This window comes from Panthera onca, chromosome E3 (assembly GCF_046562875.1).
Source record: "Panthera onca isolate mPanOnc1 chromosome E3, mPanOnc1 haplotype 2, whole genome shotgun sequence".
Lineage (NCBI taxonomy): Eukaryota > Metazoa > Chordata > Mammalia > Carnivora > Felidae > Panthera > Panthera onca.
The window spans coordinates 9,787,615-9,802,354 of NC_138354.1; the positions used below are offsets into that span (position 1 = coordinate 9,787,615).

General features: G+C 44.6%; 1 protein-coding gene across 2 annotated transcripts in view; it reads left to right on the plus strand.

Annotated features, from left to right (window-relative positions):
- The first annotated feature begins 1,050 nt into the window (after positions 1-1,050).
- POM121C (POM121 transmembrane nucleoporin C) overlaps positions 1,051-14,740 on the plus strand; it is a 53,102-nt gene continuing 39,412 nt past the window's right edge. For both annotated transcript variants that reach the window (XM_078439937.2, XM_078439936.2), the window contains exon 1: positions 1,051-1,187. The gene's annotated coding sequence lies outside the window, so the exon portion shown is untranslated. The remainder of the gene's footprint in view (positions 1,188-14,740) is intronic.

Below are 14,740 nucleotides of genomic sequence, written 5' to 3' on the forward strand. Positions count from 1 at the left end.
AAAAAAAGAAAGAAAGAAAGCATGCATCTACAGAGGAGTGACGGCATGATTCTTTGGTTTTCACCCGCAATGTTTAGAATCTCTGCAGCCAGACTGGAGAGAAGACACAGGCTGGTTTTGCAAGGGATGGACATTGGCCAAAAGGGCAGAGTGAAAACTCACTGAGGTGAGAACTGGATCGGTCAGGATATCCAAGCCATTTGGGAAAGGAAGAGAAGCCCAGAGGGGGCTGGTTAGAGCCAAAGAGACCTGGCTGCCATGAGGGTGAAAAGTCTATTCATAGAAGAACTGGGGAAATGTGAATTATGCATTAAAATGAAGGAGCAAGAGAGGTAACAGAATCATTTTATGGGAGGAATGAGAGATTGCAGAGTTTGACCCCCTCCCCTTCCCCCAGATGGCTTTTCTTTAATGCTGAGACTGGTAGAACAGGTGTTAGCTACTCAGTTTCATCCAAACCTTGAGACAGAATGATTATGAGGGGGTAATACCCCTTAGCTATTGTAAAGAAAGAAAAAAAAAAGGTGCCCTTTGGGTCTGCCTTCAGTCTAATTGTGCCATTTTCCGGGCAGTCTTTACAAAGGTCTGAGTAATTTACAAGGGAACAAAACAAAAACCCGACAACTAGCCGTGGGAGATCTCCAGCTACTTGCGGGTGCTCTGTTCCTGGGGGTCCCAGAGAAACCCTGCACAAGCAAAGGGCAGAGCCGCAGGGGGATTTGGGTTCTCAAAGAGCCACACAGCCTGGGAGGCACACACCACCCTAAGGGACGCGGGTCACTGGACGTGAGCGGATTCCCTTCTCCCTTGGGAAAGAGTCACCGAATGGGATCCCGCAAGTCTACAAGGCGAGGACGGAAGGCGGGAACGACGGACAGCAAGCGCTCTTCCATTCCTGACCCGAGACTCCCGAAGCCCACTGCGGGCAGGGAGCGGCCTAGAGCGGTTGCCCAGCAACCGGCTCCCTCGCCTGCTCTCGCGGGAGTCGCCCACAGTGACGCGAGACGCGCGTGGTGCACGGCGGGACCACGCGGCGTTCGCCCGCTGGCGGCGGGCTGGCTACGGAGGCTGGAGACGCGTCCTCACGGCCCAGGCTGGAGTACGACGTGGCCTCCCGGGCCGCAGCCTCCTGGGCTGGCCGCTTGCTGGGGCCGTGGATGGGCCACCGCCTGGAGGCGCGCCGTGGGGTAAGCTCCTTCCGCGCGCTCTGGCCGCGGGGCCTCGCGCGTCCCTGTCCTTGAGGCTCGCTTTTGGGCCGGCCACCAGCGCTTGCGACTCCCGCGAGGTGGGGGCCGCAGGACGCTGTGCGCCTGGGTGTGTCGGGCACGTCATAATGGAAAGGCAGTTCGGCGCATAGTAGGTGCGCAGTGTTTGCTGCTTAGCAGTCGCTCCAGCGGTCGATCCTGCGCCTTCTTCGCCGATTCCTGGGCCCCCGTGGGTTCCATGATGCAGCTCCTTCGATGACATTGGGTCTCCTCTGCCTGCTGCCCCTTCCTGGGTTTCTGCTCCTGAGCATTACGTCTCTGTTCAGGATTCAGTTCTTGGCGCTCTTTTAAGAGATGTTGGCCAGCCCTCCCGTGTCCCTGATCACCAAGGTTGTTTACATGGCTCCTAAATGCTGTCCTAAATGCATTTCATCTCTTTGTAGGGTAGCTTTGTGCCTTTTTCCCATATCGCAGACTCCGCCTGAATCTGGCCTCGTGATTTTCGCTTGTCTCCCAGTCTCCCTCCTCCTGTGTGTTGGCTGACTCCGTTCACAGCAGTCACTAAGGCATGAAACCGTCAGGTTTGACTCGTGACCAGCTCTTCAGCGCCATCATTCCGTGAGGTGGCGGGTCCTCTAAAGCCGTCCCCATCCTTCGGTTCCCACGGGTCTTTTCGGGCTCTGTTCCATTTCTTCGTTTAGTTTTCTTCAAACCGGATAATTTCAAAGGACGGGTCTTCAAGTTTGCTGATCTTTTCTTTTACTTCTCAGATCTGCTGCTGAACCCCTCTAGTGAGCTGTTCATTTAATGTACTCTTCAGTCCAGAATTTCTGGCTGGTTCGTCTCCCTAATTCTTTCTTTTCATAGATGTTCTCCTTTTGTTCATCTCTTGTTTTCCTGATTTCCTTTAGTTCTTTGGCCATGATTTCCTGAGCTCACTGAGCACATTTAAGATGGTTGGTTTAAAGTTTGTGCTTAGTAAGTGCGATGCCTGGGCTTCCTTGGGGATGGTTTCAGCCAAATTCTTTTTTTTTTCTTTTTTTTCCCCGGGAGTGGTCTGTACTTTCCTGTTTCTTTGTGTGTTTTATAATTTTTTTGGTGACGACTGTACATTCAAATGTTATAACGTGCTGACTTTCAACATGTGGTTTTCTTAAGTCATCAGGGATTGCTAATTTTTGTTTGCTGAGAGCCGGAACTGTGTTACCTTTCCAAACTAATTTTGCAAAATGTGTCTGCTTTGTTTTTGTATCATCACCGAAGTTTCTGTTCCGTTTTCTCTGCAGTCAGTAAGTAACCTGCCATAGATTTCCTTAAATGCTTGACTCTAAGTGGGGAAGCAGGCGAAGGGAATTCTGTCTCTTCAGGTCTGATAGATGCTCCCCGGGGAAGCCGTTGCCGCCAAGAAGGTCAAATGCACAGCAAGTATCTGTGCTGGTCGTCAGGGATCTGTCAGACTGTCCAAAACGTATAGCCCCAAATTTACGGAGGACGAGGTTTCCACAGCCTGCCCTGGGGCCAGCAGATTCTTCAGGAATGCAGGCTGCTACCCGTACAGCGGGAGCATGTCTGTCTGAGGAACGGGGGGATATTGGCTGGTTTCCACATGCTGCTCGCTTGTGAAGAATCAGCAACCTCTCCGTTCATTTTGGAAGGACTCCTCTGGTTGTTAAAAGTCTCTGGTCATGTTCCAGAATTCCAAAATAGTTGACTCTACTCATTTTTCCCAGTTCAGTGGTTGCTTTGGTGAAGGGACCAACCTTTAGAGCTTCCTACTCCTCCATTTTGTGTGCCATCACGCTGGGTAGTTTGGTTTGTTTTTTTTTTTTTTTTTTTAATGTTTATTTATTTTTGAGAGAGAGTGTGAGCTGGGAGGGGGCAGACAGAGAGGGAGACCCTCCAGGCTCTGAGCCATTCGCACAGAGCCTGACACGAGGCTCGAACTCATGAAGCACAAGATCGTGACCTAAGCCGAAGTGGGACACTTAACTGACTGAAACACCTAGGCATCCCTTGTTTTGTTTTTTTTAATTTGACAGTCTGTGTTTTAAATTGGTCTGTTTAGATAATTTACACTTAATATAAATTTTGATTGGTTAGGATTTAAGTCCGCAATTTTACTTTTTTCTCTTTGTTCCCTCTGGTTTTTTCTGTACTCTCTTCCCTTTTTCCTTCCCTGTTGTGTGATATTTGAACATTTTTTTAGTATGCCATTTTAATATGTCTAGAGGGGTTTTTTTTAATTTTTTTTAACGTTTATTCATTTTTGAGAGAGAGGGAGGGAGGAAGCAGGGGAGGGGCAGAGGGAGAGGGAGACACAAAATATGAAGCAGGCTCCAGGCTCTGAGCTGTCAGCACAGAGTGCCATGCGGGACCCAAACTCAAGAACTGTGAGATCATGACCTGAGCCGAAGTCGGACGCTTAACCGCCTGAGCCACCCCGGCGCCCCTGTCTAGAGGTTTCTAATGTAGCTCTCATTTTATAGGTTTTAGTGGTTGCTTTAGAGGTTGTATTATACATACTTAGGATAATTTACTAGTATCAGTCATTTTACCAGTTCACGTGGAATGTAGAAATTTTACCACCTTTGGGTCCCTTTGCCTTCCTTTATATGAGGCTTTAGTCTTAAATATTACCTCCGCACACATTGAGAACCACATGAGATGATGTTATAATTTTGCTTTCAGCCAACAAACATAACTAAAAATTCAAGAGATTATATTCACCCAGATATTTACACCAAAAAATGCTTTTTTCTTCATTTCTGTCTGATGTTTCAAGTTTCTGTTATTTCTTTTTCATTTGAAGAAGTTTCCCTTGATCACTTTTTAAAAAAAAAAGATTTTATTTTTAAGTAATCTCTACACCCAACGTGACGCTTGAACTAACAACCCTGGGATCAAGAGTCGCACACTCTTCTTTTTTTTACTTAAAAAAAATTATTTTTAACGTTTATTTATTATTGAGAGACAGACACAGAGCGTGAGCCAGGGAGGGGTAGAGACAGGGAGAGACATAGAATCTGAAGTAGGCTCCAGGCTCTGAGCGGTCAGCACAGAGCCCGATGCAGGGCTCGAACTCACGGACCGTGAGATCACGACCTGAACCGAAGTCGGTCGCTTAACTAACTGAGCCACCCAGGCGCCCCAAGAGTTGCACACTCTTCTCATGGAGCTTGCCATCCACCCCCCTTGATCACTTGTTTTGGAGCCAATCTGATGGTGGCAGATCATTTCATTTTCCTTTATTTCATAATGTCTTTATTTCCCCTTTGTTCCTGGAAGATATTCTCACTGGATATAGAATAATGGCTTTTCAGTTCTTTTCTTTCAGCACTTTAAAAATATTTGCCACTTCCTTCTCTCCTCATGATTTCTGATGAGAAATTGTTATTCCTTTGCATTGTTCTTTCCCTGTAGGTAGTATTTTCCCCTGTCAAGGTTTTTATCTTTATCTTTAATTTTCAGACATTTGATTATGATGTGTCTGGGTGTTGATTTATTTGGGTTTATCCTTTTACGGTTTGCTCAGATTCTTGAATTGATAGGTTTACGTCCTTTGCCAAATTTGGGGTATTTCCAGCCATTATTTCAAGTATTTTTTTAACTTTTTTTTCTTTTCTTTTAATTTTTTTTAATTTCCATCCAAATTAGTTAGCACATATTTTTTTTAACTTTTTTTAATGTTTATTTATTTTTTTTGAGAGAGAGACAGAGCGTGCACAGGGGAGGGGCAGAGAGAGAGGGAGACACAGAATCTGAAGCAGGCTCCAGGCTGTGAGCTATCAGCACAGAGCCGGATACAGGGCTCAAACCCATGAGCCGTGAGATCATGATCTGAGCTTAAGTCCGATGCTTAATTGACCGAGCCACCCAGATACCCCTCAAGTTTTATTTATTTGTTTGTTTGTTTATTAATGAGAGAGAGTGAGAGAGCGTGCATGCACATGCACAAGCCGAGGAGGGGCAGAGGAAGAGGGGGAGAGAGAATCCCAAGCAGGCTGTAAACCTAGCACAGAGGCTTGATCTCATGACCATTATATCATGACTTGAGCCAAAATCAAGAGTCAGATGCTTAACCAACTGAGCCACCCACATGCCTCTCTCCAAGTATATTTGTGTCCTTCACTCTTTCCTCTCTTTCTAGAACTCCAGTAAAATGAGTAAGATCTTTTGTTATTTTCCTGTAGACACTTGTTCATTTTTTTCTATTTTGTCTCTGTTGTTCAGATTGGATCATTTCTACTGATGTATCTTCAGGTTCACTGATTCTTTCCTCTGTTAAATCTTCATTTTGTATTAAGCACATCCTGTGAATTTTTCACTTACTGTAATTTTTCATTCTGAAATTTCTATTTGGGCCTTAAGATATTTTACTTTGATGAGGCTTTCTATTTTCTGGTATCTTTCAAGAGTGTTCATAATTACTTCTGGGAACATTTTTGTGATAGCTGCTCTAAAATCCTTCTTTAATAAATCCAACATCTTGTCACCTTAATGTTGGCATCTGTTGGTTTTCTTTTCTCATTTGAGTTGTTTTTCCTGGTTCTTAGTATGAAGAGTAGGTAATTTTGTATTTTATCCTGGGCGTTTTGAATCTTCTGTTTTGAGGCTCTAGTTCCTATGTAAATCTTCTATGTTAGCAGTTAGTCAGTATGTTTATATTCAAAATGCACATTCTGGTCCCTCTGTGTAGCCTCTGGTTTGAAGGTAACTTTGTTTTTCAGAACCTTTGCAGAGCTGTTTTGGCCTGCCCCGCTAGTGTGCTACCCAGAGGCCGGTTTGAACCCTCAGAGTATTTCACATTGTAGTTCAGTTCTCAGAGCTTCAGAGCTTTTGCCGTGTTGATGCCGGTGGGTTTCACACATGGGCTGCTTAGGGAGGCATGCCCAGTACTTCATACCCATATTTAAAGAATCCCTTTTTCTAGATCCTCACTGTCTACTTGAGAGGGGAGGGGGTGCCAGCTTCTTTAGTATTATTCAGTTAGTGCAGGTAGTGGATGATGGGGCTCCTCCCCAGTCTCCTCAGTGCCTGGTGGGGAGGGGAGAGGCTCTACCTCTGCTTTGTTGGTGCAAAGTGGGCCTGGTCTACAGGGCTTCATCCCACGGTCTCTGCAGTACCTGATGGGAGGGGAAAGGTATGGATTCTTTTCCAGTGTTTGCCTGGAGTAGGGTGGCTGCAGTCAAAAGGGTACCGTCCTGCAGAACTACCCTCTTCCTGGTCATTTGGCTGGAGAGAGTGGGCTTTTCTTGGCACTTTTGTGTTTGGGGTTGTGGGGGTGGGGCCGGGGCCTGTTGGCGTATTCTGGTTGCAGACTGCTCTGTCACCAGAGCCAAGATACAGAGAAGGCAAAAGAGACAGACCACCCAGGGAACTCACCACTGGGTCTCCTCTCAAGTCCCTAGCCAGTTGGCCTTCTTTTTTCCACCTTTCAAGAGGTTTTTTGATAGTTGCCTCACGTATTTTAAACGGGAGTTTCGGTTGTAATTAGCAAAAGGAATGTGATGGAATGTCCTTACTCCTCCTTCTGTGGGGCCAGGAACAACATCAGGCGTTTTTAATTGTTTTCTTCATACGTTTTAGAGTGTTACTCCTCATTTTAGCAGCGATACATTCGCTGCCGTGTGACGAAAATTCCTATCCATGTTGTGTGGGGGTGACGTCTCATGGCCCCGTGCTGCGGCAGGCGGTGAAAACCCGACCCCAGTCCACAGTGTGCAGAACTCCACTCTCCAGCCCCTCTGCCTTTGGAGCCTGGCCCATGGGACCTCTCCAGACCTCTCCCCTCATTTCGTCCATCCATTTGGGCCCTGTTCTCCAGGTGACCAGCCTCAGCCTGGTCACCCTTTGCTGGACTCGCAGCAGTAGGACTGGCAGGAGGAATAGGGGGATGATACGTGTCAAGCACTTAGAACAGCAGCTGGCGTGGGGGAAGCAGTCATTACATGGTGGTCGGTGGCTGTTACACCCTTCAATTTTGGCATAGTCTCCGCTTCAAGTAAAAGACAACCCAAAGTGTCTGTGCTCTCCCACTGAAGTAGGGGAGTCGGATTCTTGTTAGCTTCAGTTTGAAGATGAAATTGTCACTCCTCCAACCGTCTGCAGACATTTATTGAGCGCTCACGATGTTGTGCAGCCAAAGACGGACAAATAGTATATATGTGAATGTGCACAATAAAGTAAATAAATGCAGTGAGGGGTGCCTGGGTGGTTCAGCTGATTAAGCATCCGACTTGCACTCCGGTCGCGATCTCACGGTTCATGAGTTTGAGCCCCGTGTCAGGCTCTGTGCCGATAGCTCAGAGCCTGACCTGGAGCCCGGAGCCGGCTTCAGTTTCTGTGTCTCCCTCTCTCTCTGCCCCTCCCCTGCTCACACCCTGTCTCTGTGTCTCTCAAAACTAAACGTTAAAAAAATAAATGCAATGAAATTAGTCTGTACTAGATAGAACGGGGACCCCAGGGCAAGCGTGGCCATATGTTTCGGGTTGAGGAAGGGTTCACAGAGGTGGTGATGCTCAGGTTGAATCTTAGAACATAAGTAGGTTTTCCCCATGTGAGTAAAGGCATTTCATGCAGAAGCATACATCATTGTGGCAGGTAGTTTAGCGTCCACATAATCTGTGTCATGTCTTCAGGTGGATTGAGATTGTACGCTTAGAGAGGCACACAAGACAGACTCTAACCTAATTTACGAGGTTATGATTCTGGTTTTATCTCTTACCATTTGCATACAGATATTTATAATTTTGCCTGATGGAAAGTATTAATACTTGCACAGTGATACACAGTAACCATTTGAAAGACAAACTTCATGGATCTGACTCTGCAGACAAGACCAGCAGCCGTACACGCATTCAGTCCCAAGTAGAAGGTGAGAAAAGACCCACTGAGTCACTGATCTGAATGGAGGATGAAGGCAAGGAGTACGGGGTAGCAGATGCCTAAGTGACAGCAACTTGAGATTTTACTGTGGACGTGCCGGATCTCCCCGTAGCCGCCGGGCTGCTGATACACCTGTGCGGTCTCCATTTTTAGCTGCCTCGAGCATCTGTTAGAGGCAGAGCTGTTTTCTCCAGATTTCCATTGCTCTGTCTGGATACAACTTGGCCACATTCCATTTTATCTTCCATGTGGGGGCCTCTGGGGTGGGATGGCAGCTAAACCGGGCAGCTTTCCTCGCACTGTCACTGGTCTGCTGCTGTCCTCTCGAGCTTCTCTTTTCCTAGGACACTGCTGCCTGGAGGCTGCTGCTAATATCGGGGGCAGCACAGAGGGCCTGGCCCAGAGCCCTCGGAATCTCCCCTGTGTATCTTCCTTCCGCACCACTTTTTCCTGCCTCTGCTTTCATCACAGCCTCTCTTTGGACTGCAGCCTCTCACATTCCTCCACCTGAAACTCTTCCCCAGGCTCCTCTTAGCCCCTGGCCCCCTCTGCCTAGGACAAGACTTCCTCACTGAGGCCTTTGCTGGCTGACCTCTTCGGCTAAGTTGTGCCCCCACCGCCCATCCTATGCTGTCACGACAGCCTGGGGCAGATTGTATTCTGCCCCAGAATACAGATATTACTTCGTGCCACACAAGATACAGCACCCCGCGTGCTCTTCTTACCATATCTCCCACCCCGCGTGTTCTTCTTACTATATAACCTTACTGCTGCTCCCGTCACATGATGGTGGCAGTACGTCTCTTCCCCTAGAACCTGTGCACATCTTTGAGATTGCCTTGACCAAATACAGGAGGACAGAAGTGATGCCGTGGTACTTCTCAGGCTAGATCATCAAAATGCCATGCACGTCTACCTTTCTCGCCAGGAGTGCTCACCAGGAGTACGGCCAAGCTGCCGCACTCTGCGGAAGCTCAAACTAACCAATAGGGAGAGACGACAGGCAGAAGCAGCATGTAGCTGTAACGGCCCACGGTTCAGCAGAGGTCCCAGCTGATGCCGGCACCAGCCTCTCGTATGTGAGCTGAGATACCTCTAGATGATTCCAGCCGCCTACCGTCAGCCGCCCCTAGCCTTTGAGTCTTCCTAGCTGAGTTCCCAGACATGGTAGAGCAGAAACAAGCCAGTCCCCTGGAATCACAGAATCCCTGAGGATCATAAAATGAGTGTTTTATAACCACTACATATTCTGTTGGTTTCTTACGCTATTAGTAACTGAAGCAATCCTTTTCTTTTCTACTTCTGTACTTTTCGGTGCATTTCTTTTGGTTTAACGTATGCTCCTTGAGGGCCGGTACCGTGTCTGTAGTGGTCATTGCTGTATCTTGTGTGGCACAAAGAAGGTGGCGGGTGCACAATAAATAATGAATTCATGAATAGGAGCTATGTGTTTCTTCTTTTGATGTGGGTAGACACGTTGGTGTCTGTATGTGCAAGCAGGCACACATGTGTTTCTGCTTCCAGGGTAGCTTCTGGCCTGTGGTTCTGTGCTTAACGTGTTAGTCCCTCCCTCCCCAGGCATCTCCTCTCCCTCCCCACCCTGACTGATCTGTTGGTGTGAGACGTACTTGATTGTTTCTGCCACCTGGTTTTTTTTACTTGACAGGTGGTGCCTGTAAATGTTCACATCACCACTGCAGGGACAAGGGGAGAAAAGGTGAAGAGATAGGAGGCTAGGAGTTCCAGAGACAAACTTGACCCATTTCATAATTTAGTCAATGACAGTCTTGAGAGAATAAATACGAACCTTAGGTTACGTGGTATTTTGTCCTTCAGGGCTGGTCGCAGGTAGTATGGACTGTGGGGTTAACAGCCATTTTGGAAAAGCTTCAGCCTGCCCTCTAGTGGGAAGTAGCGCAATCCTGCTGTAAGTAGGGAAGTAGTAAGATCCTACTATATTCCACTCCCAGGCAACCTGGATCTCGGAACAAAGAAATTAGAGTGTAGGGGCCAGTTCTGTCTTGCTGACGATAATCGGGGCCTACGACATCATCTGGCATTTAGTAGGAGCTCCACTAAGATTTCTTGAACAGACTAAACAACGTGCACTGCTTATGAATGCCAGCACATTTCTCAAGAGCCTCCTGTGTTTAAGACATTAAACCAAGCACTGTAGATGATAGAAATCAGGGCCAGGTAGTTAATATTTTGGGCGTAGAGGCCATATGGTCTCTGTCCTACTCAACTCTGCTGTTGTGGTAGGAAAGCAGCCATAGACAATACATAACCTAATGAGCGTGTCTCTGTTTTAGTGAAATTTTATTTACAGAAACAGGTGGCCTGCTTGCAGGCCATAGTTTGCTAATCCCAATATAAATAATAGTATAAATAATAAAAATGGGGATGTTTCTAGTTGGGTTTACCAGTAACTCCCATTGCCAAATCCCCTAGATCCTTTAAAAATGTTTTTTTTAGGGGCGCCTGGGTGGCTCAGTCGGTTGAGCTTCCGACTTCGGCTCAGGTCATGATCTCACGGTCTGTGTGTTCGAGCCCCGCGTCGGGCTCTGTGCTGACAGCTCAGAGCCTGGAGCCTGCTTCAGATTCTGTGTCTCCCTCTCTCTCTGCCCCTCCCCTGCTCATGCTCTGTGTCTCTCTGTCTCAAAAATAAATAAAAACATTAAAAAAAATTTTTTTTTTAAATTTTTTTTTAGTATGAAGTATTTCAAATCTCAGAAATGTACAGAGGACAATATAATGAATACCTCATTCATCTATCACCCAGATGTACCAAATGTTCATATTTTGCCATGTTTCAAATCTTGAAAAATAACGATACATTATAGGTACAATCGAAATTCCTTTGTGTAGGCCAACTGGATGCCATTCTCTTCTTTCTCTTCCTGTCCGGAAGTGAACATAATGTTGAAGTTTTGTGTTTTCTTCCCATGCATGCAGTTACGTTCTTAATATATATGTAGGTATTCATATTAGGTATATTATTGTTTAGCATCCTTTAACTTTGCATGCATCGTTATGCCACTTTGCTTTTCCACTTACCATTGTTTTTGACATTTATCCATATACTATGTGTACAACACTGAATTATTTTTAATGGGAAGTGCTTTTTGCACACTAAGAAATCTTGGCCTCTCCCAAGGTCACAAAGATTATCTCCTATGTTTCCTTCTATAAGTTTTATAGTTTTACCCTTTGTTAAATTTTCTGATCCATTTTTAACTAATTTCTACATCCATGTGGGGCTCGAACTCATGACCCCAAGATCAAGAGTCATATGCTCTACCAACTGAGGCATCCAAGTGCCCCTCTCTGATCCATTTTCAATTAATTTTTGTGTATGGTGTGAGGTAGGGGTTGAGATTAATTTTTCCCATATGGGTATCTTGTGTGGGCATTTTATAATATGTTTACAAATTCTATGATACTCCTGTCTTCAAAAGATAGAACCCAATTCTCTTCTCTTAGGTGTGGACTGTACTTAATGACTTGATCTTAATGAGTAGAATGTGATAGAAATGATGTTATGTGACCCAAGATTAAGGCATAAAAGGCATTTTGGCTTCCCCCTTGCTCTCTCTCCTTGATGATTCACCCTGTGGGAAGCCAGATGTCATCATGGAGAGGTCCACATGGTGAAGAACTAGGCCTTCTGCCAATGGCTGGCAAGGAACTGAGGCCTTCTCTAAATGCTAAGTGAGTGAGCTGTCTTGAAAGCAAATTCTACAGCACTAGTTGAGCCTCCATGACTGCAGCCCTCACTGATGTCTTGACGTCCACCTCCTGGAAGATTCTGAGCCAGAACCACCTAGCTAAGCCACTCTCAAATTCCTGACTCACAGAAACTGTAAGATAAGAAATGTTTGTTGATTTAAGCCAGTAAATGGTGGGAAGCTATGCAGTAATACATAACTAATAGGTCCAATGTCCTAGCATCTTCCCCTTTGAATTACAATGGTGCCTATATTGAACATCAGTTGACTACATATATATTAGTCTTTTTCCTGGATTCTCTATTCTGTTTCAGTAATCGATATGTCTGTGTTTATGCCAATAACATACTGCCTTGATTGCTATGACTTTTACTATAGTCTTGAAGTCAGGTAGTGCAAGTCCTCCAACTTTGTTATTGTTATTTCTTTTGTCAAAATTGATTTGGCTATCCTGGGTTCTTTTGCATATCCATATATATTTGATTTTATTTATTTTTTTAATTTTTATTCATTCGTTTTTCGAGAGACAGAGAGAGACAGAGTGTGAGAGGGGAAGGGGCAGAGAGAGGGTGACACTGAATCCAAAGCAGGCTCCAGGCTCTGAGCTGTCAGCACAGAGCCCGACATGGAGCTCGAACCCACAAACCATGAGATCATGATCTGAGCCGAAGTCGGACGCTTAACTGACCAAGCCACCAAGGGGCCCCTCCATATATATTTTAAATCAGTTAGTCCATGGGGCGCCTGGGTGGCTCAGTTAAGCGTCTTTGGCTGAGGTCATGATCTCATGTTTCGTGAGTTTGAGCCCCGCCTTGGGCTCTGTGCTGACAGCTCAGAGCCTGGAGCCTGCTTCGGATTCTGTGTCTCCCTCTCTCTCTGCACCTCCCCCGCTTGCACTCTGCCTCTCGCTTTCTCAAAAATAAATAATCAGTCCATTTTTACAAGAAAAAAAACCTACTGGGATTTTCATTGGTATTGCACCAAATCGATAGTTCAACATGAAGCTAGTGGCTATCTTAGCAATATTGAATCTTCTAACACATGAACATATATCTCTCCATTTATTTAGATCTTCTTAAATTTCTCTCAAAAACACTTTGCAGATCTGTGTGATGTTTTAGTATAGAGGTCTTGTACATATTTTGTTAAATTTATTGCTGTTTTTCAAGTTTCTATGCTATTATAATTGGTATTTTTAAGTATAAAATTTTAATTATTGCTAAAATTGATTTTTATATATTGACACTGTTTTCATGTACTTTTGCTCAGTTCACTCATTAGCTCTAGCAGTTCTTTTGTAGATTGGGTAGGATTTTCTTTGAACACAAATCATTTTCTCTGCAAATAAGGAACACCTTTGCTTCTTCCTGTCCAATTTGTATGTCATTGCGTTCTTTTTCTTGCCTTGATTGCCCTGGTAATGTTGGATAGAACTGATGAGAGTGGACATCCTTAACTTGTCCCAGTCTTTCCTCATTAAGTGTAGGCTTAATTAAGTGTACAGCTCATTAGCTGTAGGCTTCCTAACATGTCCTTTATTAGGTTGAGGAAGTTCCTTTTTTTCCCTAGCTCACTGGGAAATATTTTTACTTCATCATAAATGGGTGTTGAATTTTGTCCATTGCTTTTTACTGACTGGATCCTCTGTCTTTTAATTGGAGTGCTTCTACCATTAACTTTAATGTAATTATTGACATGTTAGGTTTGCTTTTATCCTCTTGCTGTTTGGGATTTGCTCTTTGTTCCTGTTTCCCTCTCAGTTCTGCATTCTTTTGGATTAATCCGGTACTTTTTGTTATTCCATTGTCTCCTTTGTTGACTTGTTAGCTTAATTCTTTGTTTTGCTACTTTAGTGATACTTTAAAGGTTTTCGTATTCATCTTTAACTCATCAGAGCCTACAAGTAATAGGTGGGCACATCATATACATGGCTTAAAAACCTTTTTTCCCTGTCTCCCCATCTTAAAAACTTTTTAATATTATACTTTCATCCCTACCTTTACGGCCCCTTGTGCTATTGTTATTACGTATTTTACTATTACTCATGATACAAGCCCCTCAATACATTGTTATTGTTTTTCCCAGATTTATTGAGATATCATTGACATATTGACAAAGTTCAAGGTGTACAAATTGATGATTTGAAACATGTATATATTGTAAAATGATTACGATAAAGTTAGTTAATACCTCCATTCCCTCACATAATTACCATTTGTGTGTATGTGTGGTGATAATATGTCTTAACAAATTTCAAGTATACAATACAGTATTGTTAATTATAGTCATCATAATATACACTGGATCACCAGAACTTGTTCATCTTACGGCTGAAAGCTCTGACCAACATCTCCCCATTTTCCTCACCTTCCGGGCCCTGGCAATGACCATTCTATTCTCTGGGAGTTTGATTTTTTAATATTTATTTTTCTATGTTTATTTATTTATTTTGAGAGAGAGAGTGCAGGCAGGGGAGAGGCAGGGAAAGAATCTCAAGCAAGCTCTGTATTGTCATCACAGAGCCCAGTGCGGGGCTCGAGCCCATGAAGTATGAGCTCTTGACCTGAGCTGAAAATCAAGAATCAGACGCTCAACCAACTGAGCCACCTAGGTGTCTCTCTATGAGTTTGATTTTTTTAGATTCCACATATAACTGTCTCTGACTTATTTCACTTAGTATAATTCCCTCAAGATCTAGCCATGTTGTCACTAAAAGCAGGATTTCTTTCTTTTCGTGGCTGAATAATATTTCCTTCCCTGTCCATACCACATTGTCTTTATGCAGTCACCTGTAGATGGACACTTGGGTTATTTCCATGGCTTGGTTATTCTAAAGAATGCTGCAGGGAATGAACATGGAGAAACAGCTCTCTTCAAGGTCATGATTTCATTTCCTTTGGATATACACCCAGAAGTGAGATT